Source organism: Stegostoma tigrinum, chromosome 13 (assembly GCF_030684315.1).
Source record: "Stegostoma tigrinum isolate sSteTig4 chromosome 13, sSteTig4.hap1, whole genome shotgun sequence".
In the NCBI taxonomy this organism is placed as follows: domain Eukaryota; kingdom Metazoa; phylum Chordata; class Chondrichthyes; order Orectolobiformes; family Stegostomatidae; genus Stegostoma; species Stegostoma tigrinum.
Window position 1 is genome coordinate 4,737,134 of NC_081366.1, and position 7,775 is coordinate 4,744,908.

General features: G+C 43.8%; 1 long non-coding RNA gene across 1 annotated transcript; it reads left to right on the top strand.

Moving 5' to 3' along the window:
* The first annotated feature begins 205 nt into the window (after positions 1 to 205).
* On the top strand, positions 206 to 7,575 carry LOC125458126 (uncharacterized). Its single transcript, XR_007248768.2, has 3 exons — positions 206 to 326; positions 5,463 to 5,623; positions 7,368 to 7,575. It is a non-coding gene; the product is annotated as an uncharacterized LOC125458126 (long non-coding RNA).
* Positions 7,576 to 7,775: the final 200 nt, after the last annotated feature.

A 7,775-nucleotide genomic window follows, 5' to 3' on the forward strand; every position in this document is an offset into this window, starting at 1 on the left:
GTTCATCCAGCTCCACACTTTGTTACCTCACATTCTCTAGCAGCTGCAGTTCCTATTATCTCTGAATCTATATTCCAAGGTCTCTTTGTTCAGCATCATTCCCCGGGACGCTTCCACGAAGTGTATCAGTCCTGTCCGCATCTGCCTTTCCAAAATGCAACACCTTACATTTATCTAAATTAAACTCTTTGACCTATCGACCCATCTGAACAAGATCCTGTTGTGCTCTGAGGTAACCTTCTTCACTGTCGAGACGTAACAAAAATCTGATGCAGCTATGCAGAAGAAAAGAAAAGCCCAGAGATAGAGGGCCACGCAGACCGGAGGTATTTTTTCAATATTTCAGGCTAAGACAGCAGAGATATGGGAGGGAATGCTTTTAACGGCAGGACGTGATGGGAAAGCATTGATAAATGAGTGACAGATGGCAGATTGCAGCAGGGACTACGGAAGAGAGGCAGCTGTAGGGAGCTGTATTGGAGGATAGGGGATCAGGGTAATCTTTAAGGAGATATGACAAGTAAAAGAGAGATGAACAAATTAAGTCAGGAATAAAAATTAGCAGGAGAGAACCAGAAGGAAGCAATTGGAGCTCATTGACACATTTTTTGATGAAATGAAAAAGCATTCCTCGCTCTAATCTAACTAATTAGATAAGAAGTATGATTTGAACTGATTACAAATAATATTTAATTAGTGATTTTAAGAGCATAAACCTGGAATTACCACTGGTGATCTGTTTATATGAATACTTAACATGACAATCATTATTGTCACTGTTTTAACTGAAGCAGGATCAATTAAATGCTATGCCGACAATAAAATCTTGATAGAGGAAGGGTGTGTATTAAAATCTGACCGCTCACAGTGGAATCCTGAAATGCAACTAAACACAAAGGAAATAGAAGTTGGAAGGCAGAAAATATAAAAAAAGTGGAAAACACTGCACTGAATAAAAGAGAGAAGAGACATTATGACAAAGACAGATAAAAACAAGGGAGAACAAAGAGAGAAACTTGCAACTATATCAAGCCTGTGACCTCAGATTATCCCAAATGCTTTACTTCAGGCGCTCTCGAAGTGTGGACACTGTTACGATGTTAAAATATGGCAGTCACAGTTGTGCACAGCAAGATCACATTTTTTGAAAAAAATAAACAAAGGGCAGGCTTTGCTTAGTCAAGAAGTAGAGGTTGAATCCGGAATCAGACACAGCTCGAGCGAATATATGGTTTAGGGAAATTGGAGGCAGTGGACGAATTCAGTGCAGAGAGGAGGAGGTGTGTTTGCTCGCATTTATTTTTGGCTCATAGCGTGTAAGTGTTTTTTTTCAAACAGGGTAAATTGAAGCCCAAAATCAGTCACCGCCCCCCCGCACCCCCGACCCCAGCCCAGAAGAGTGACATTACAGGTAATCTGTAAGTTCATTGGTTGATGATAGGGAATAATTTGACTACCTATTATTCTTGATTAAACGAAGGAAACATTTGCAGGCTACAAAGTAAAATAAAAATGATAATACTTTAAAAGTCAAATTCAGAATGAAGTAATTAAAATGGAGATACCAGGCAAGGGGATGTGTTGCAATTGCATGACGTGGGGCCAGGTTGATCACATTGTGGTTCATGATGACCACATCTGTAACAAGTGTTGACTACTTGAGGAACTCCAGCTCAGAGGATTTGTCAGATGTGTCAGTGGTGATCTGTCAGGAATCACTGAAGCCAGGGCGAGTTCCTGAGTGCTGGAAAATGGCCATTACAGCAGCCCTGTTTAAGAAGGCAGTGAGGCAAAGACAGAGAACTATAGGCTGGTTAGCCCAACCTTGGTCATTGGTAAGATTTTAAGGTCAATTATGAAGGATAGGATTGTGGAGTTAAATAGGGCTGGCTTGACATAGCTTTTTGAGGGGAAGTCCGGCTGATCAATCAGCTAGAATTCTTTTAGGAGTTAACAAGCAAGTCAGACAAAGGAGGGCCAGTGAGACATGAACTGTTGGATAATAAGTTATTGCACAGGAAGTTGTTAAATAAGATAAGAAGCCATGGTGTTAGGGGCATGGTACTGGCATGAATAGAGGATTGGTTAGCTGGCAGAGGGCAGAGAGCAAGGATGGCACCCAGTGACTCGTGGGGTCAGTGTTGGGACCACGGCTGTTCACATTCTGGACATTTGGTTTTGAATCCCACCACAGCAGATGGTGGAATTTGAGTTCTTTTTTGTTTCAAAATCTAGAATTAATAATCCACTGATGACCATGAAAACATTGTCAATTTTCAGAAAAACCCATCTGATTCACTAATGTCTTTCAGGGAAGGAAAACCGTCAGCCTGGTCTGGCCTACATGTCACTCCAGACCCATAGCAATGCAGTTGACTCTCAACTGCCCTCGGAAATGGCCTAGCAAGCCACTCAGTTGTACCAAACATAACAAAATCCTAAAGAAATGAAACCTGATGGATCACCTGGCATTGACCTCGGTACCAGAAAAGGCAACAGCAGAAACAGCCCTGTCAATCCTGCAAAGCCCTCCTCCCTAACATCTGGGGGTTAGTGCCAAATTTAGGAGAGCTGGGCCATCAACAGCAGCAGAATTGTACTCCAGCACAATCTCTAACCAAATGACCTGGCATATCACCCACTCAATTCTTACCATCAAACCAAGGGATCAAACCTGGTTCAATGGAGAGTGCAGGAAGGCATGCCAGGAGCAGCACCAGGCATACTTGAAGATGAGGGTTCAAGCAACAGCCTGACATAGTCATAAACATAGAATCATACCTTACAGATAATGTCACAGGCACCACCATCACCATCCCTGGGTATGGCCTGTCACAGTGGCAGGTCAGGCTCAGCAGACATTTTACCACAATGTGTACAGTCAGGAGGAAGTGATCTAGGAGTCCTCAATATTGACTCAGATCTCATGAAGTCTCATGACTTCAGGTTAAACACGGGCAAGGAAACCACGTGTTGGTTATCACATACTGTCCTCCCTTGATTGAAGACCCAGTGCTTTTCCAAACTGGACAACACTTAGAGGAACTGCTGAGAGTGGAAAAGGCACAAAATGTACTCTGGGTGGGAGAGTTCAATGCCCCATCACAAAGAATGACTCAGCAGCAGTACAACAGATCAATCTGGTCAGGTCCTAAGGACATAGCTGCGAGACTGGGTCTACAGCAGGGGTTGAGGGAACCAACAAGAAGGAAAAACAGACTTGACCTCATTCCAACTAATCTGCCAGCTGCAGTTACATCTGTCCATGACAGTATCGGTAAGAGCAAGTATTGCACAGTCCTTGTGGCGATGAAGTCCCGCTTTCACATGGAGAATAACCTCCATCGTGTTGTGTAGCACTATCACTGTGCTAAATGAGACAGACTTCACTCAGATCTAGCAACTCAAGGCTGGGCATCCATGAGGCACTGTGGGCCATCAACAGCAGCAGAATTATACTCCAGCACAATTTGTAACCTCGTGGCTGGATGTATCCCATTACCATCAAGTCAGGGGATCTGCCCTGGTTCAATGAAGAGTCAGGAGGGTATGCCAGGGGAGCAGCACCAGACATACCTGAAGATGAGGTGTCAACCTGGTGAAGCCACCAAACAGGATTACTTCCACACCAAACAGCATAAGCAGCGAGTGAGAAACAGAGCTAAGCAATTCCACAGCCAGCAGATCAGGTCTAAGCTCAGCAGCCCTGTCGCACCCAATTGTGAATGGAGGTGGAAAAATAAACAACTCACTGGAGGAGGAGGCTCCACAAATATCCCCAACCCTCAATGGAAGAGCCCAGCACATCAGTGCAAAAGAAAAGGCTGAAGCATTCGCAGTAACCTTCAGCCAAAAATACTGAGTGGATGATCTATCTCGGCGTCCTCCAGCAGTCCCCAGCATTACAGGCACCAGTCTTCAGCCAATTCAATTCACTCTGTGTGATATCAAGAAATGATTGGAAGGACTGGATACTGCAAAGGCTATGGGGCCTAACAACATCCCAGCAATAGTACTGAAGCCTTGTGCTCCAGAACTTGCCACACTGCTGACCTGGCTGTTCCAGTACAGTTACAACACGGGTATCTATCCAACAATGTGGAAAATTGCCCAGGTATGTCCAGATTGCACAATGTTCAGCACCATTTGTGACTCCTCAGATACTGAAGCAGTCCGTGTTCAAATGCAACAAGACCTGGACAATGAAATGTCAGGCTGGATGAGCACAGCAGGCCCAGCAGCATCTCAGGAGCACAAAAGCTGACGTTTTGAGCTTTTGTGCTCCTAAGATGCTGCTGGGCCTGCTGTGTTCATCCAGCCTCACATTTCATTATCTTGGATTCTCCAGCATCTGCAGTTCCCATTATCACCAAGACCTGGACAATATCCAGGGCTTGGGCTGACAAGCGCAAGTAACATTCATGCCACACAAATGTCAGGCTATGACCATCACCAATAAGAATAATGGCATCGTGGGTCAACACACAGCCGGTGTACTGCAGCAGTTCAAGAAGGCAACTCACCACCAACTTCACAAGGGGCAACCAGGGACGGTCAGTAAATGCCAGCCAGCCAGTGACATCCACACCACAAATCAATAAAAAAAAGATCAGGACAAAGAACTGAGGGCATTATTGCAAAGTTTGCAGGTGACCCACAAAGACAGGTTGAGAGACAAACACTGTTGAGGAAGCAGGGATGGTGCAGACGGAATTGGACAGACTTGGAGATTAAGTGAAGAAGTGGCAAATGGAATAAAATGTGGGAAAGTATGAGGCACTGCACTTTGACAGGAAGAAGAGGCATAAACTACTTTTTTTAAGTGGGACAAAGCACAAGAGCTGTAAAAAGATTCTTAATTGAACACAAGTCCTCCTCCTGAAAACATACTAACCTCATCCTGCCCCCTTGACCTGTCCGTCCTCCCTGGACTGGCCTATCCCCTCCCCACCTCCCCACCTACACTCACCTCCACAGGCTCCATCGCCGCCCCTTTAACTCGTCTGACTCCTCTCCACCTAACTTCTCCTCTATCCATCTTCGATCCGCCTCCCCCCCTCCCTATTTATTTCAGAACCCTCTCCCCATCCCCCTTTTCTGATGAAGGGCCGAGGCCCGAAATGTCAGCTTTTGTGCTCCTGAGATGCTGCTGGGCCTGCTGTGTTCATCCAGCTCCACACTTTGTTATCCCTAATTGACCCTAGACTAATGATAGACACAGCACCTTTCAGGTAAATATGAATAATCTGGCGTATTTTATCTCTGCGTCAGATTTATGCACTCCAGGAATTTTATGCACCGGGACTGAGTCAAATGCTATTTAATACATTGGAATGCTATGTGCGCAGTAATATATCATTCTATTTGGGAACTTGTTTGAAAAGCAAGTGTCAAATGTCTATATTTTTACAACTGTTACTTTCTGTCTGATGCATGCTTTATACATAATGCATTGTATTCAGGTTTGAGGCTTGGCTGCGACAGTACAACAGATCAGGTGCCTCGATATCTGAAAATTATAACTTGCTGCCAACCACATCAGAGTGTAAGGACTGACAGTAAAGCAAACATTTTACACTGAAGCAAGGCCTCTCCTGGGAAAGGCATTTCCATCACTTGTAATGTAAGTACTAGAAAGTAAGAGATATTGTAGCTTATGATGATGCATTTGGTGTCCTGGAATTATTGGCAAGTTCGAGTGATACACAGTTATCAGAAATATGCATGTAAGTGCTACCAGCCTGGGCAATGTTTTTAAACAGAAATGCATTTGCAAATTTGGCTGGCTCGTACCCATTTATATTTGAATTACAAGTTTTTTTTAAAAAATCCACTCCAGTTGAAATGGGATTTGAACTGCAGTCAAATCAATGACTTCCTGTCTCAGACTGAACCTTGTGCCTGTCACAATTTAACAAGTGAATGTGCTTTATTTTGCAACACACTGTATAAGATTGTATTTTTAATTGACTGTAAAAGAGAGCAATGAATGCAGAAAAGTCATTTTTAAAAAAAAAATCTATAATCAATAAGATTACTGTCAACGTAAAACCAGTGAACTGAAATCTCTATATAATGGAGAACTTTTCATTTTGATAGTTTTCTTTTCATGTTCCTCAACTCATTGCTTTTGAAGTGTCTTCCCAGTCGAAGACGTAAACTTCTTCCAAGCTGCTATCAGAGCAGCATGTTACTCGGCTGATATGAATTCCCAACAGAAATTGTTCTCTGGTCCAGTCTGGCTCGTTCCTACAGAGAGGAAATGTGGCTGCACCCACACACCTTGATGCCGTTAACTGGTAGAAACAGAGACTGAGCCTCTCTCTATCTCTGTAACCTTCTCTGGTAAACTACGTCTAGTGCGCAGTGAACTGTGCATTCCTCCGACTGAGGCTTTACTCAAACTCAATCTTTATTGTCCAGCTATTGGCGCTGCCTTCAGGTGTCTCGGACATTGAGAGGACTAGAATACAACAGCAGTGATGTACTCCTGAGTCTGTATAAGGTCCTGGTTAGACCACATTTTGTATATTGTCAGGGAATTGCAGCTACAATAAGTCCATAAGACATAGGAGCAAAGGGGCAAAGGACCCCGTTTCTAATGAAGGAAGTGCTGGCCTTGATGTGGGGTGCAGAGGACGTTCACAAGAATGATCCTGATGATGAAGGGCTTGTCATATCAGAAGCCGTAGAGGGCTGTAGTTCTGTACTTAATGGAGTTTAGAAAGATGAGATGCGATCTGATTGAAACTTACAGAATATTCTCAGCACCCACAGAGGCCTGGATAAAGTGGATAAGGAGACGATTTTTCCATTATTAGGAGAAACTAGGACCCTCACAGAGTGAGGGGTTAATCCTTTTGAACCGTAATGATAAGGATTCTTTTTCAGCCAGAGGGTGGGGACTCTGTGGAACTCATTGCCATAGAAGTCTGTGGAGGCCAGTCATTGGTTGTATTTAAGAGAAAAAGAAATGGATAGATTCTTGATTGGGGGAGAAGACACAAAATCGAAGTTGAAAAACATACGAACCATGATCGAACGGCAGAGCAGGCTTGATGGGCCAAATGACATAATTCTGCTCCTGAATTTTATAGTCTTCATGTATCTGCAATTTCATCACTTCAATCAAGAGAAGTATGAGGAGAAGCGAACACAATCATAGAATCATAGAATCCCTACAATGTGGAAACAGACCCTTCAGCACACCGACCCTCTGAAATTCCAAAGAAACTCAACGCGTTTCGCTGTATCAATGGAGAGAGAAACAGAGTTAACATTTCGAGCCTGACATGACTCTTCTCTAGAACAGGAGATGACACATAGTAGGCACAAAACATTAACTCTATTTTCCTCTCTCTCTGCAGATGCTGCCCGACCTGCTGAGCAGGCCTAGACCATGGACAACAGAGGGAGACAATGGCTTAGCAGTGATGTCATGGGTCTAGATAACCTGGAGACCCAGGAATTATTCCAGGGACAGCCGCTCAGATCCCACTCAGAAGCTGGAGAGATTGAATAAAAAGTATTTGAAATGTGAATGATTTGAAATAAAATAAAATGATGATGACAAAACCATTGTTGATTGTTCTGAATTGCAGTGGTTCACTAACGATCTTTCAGGGAGAAATTCTGCCATCATTTACTGGTTTGGCCAACGTGTGACTCCCTGATGTGGTTAATGCTCAGCTGTGTTCTGAAATGATCTGGCAAAGACTTTTAAGGGCAATTAGGGATGGGCAAAGACTGCTGGCCCAGTCAGAGAAACCCACATC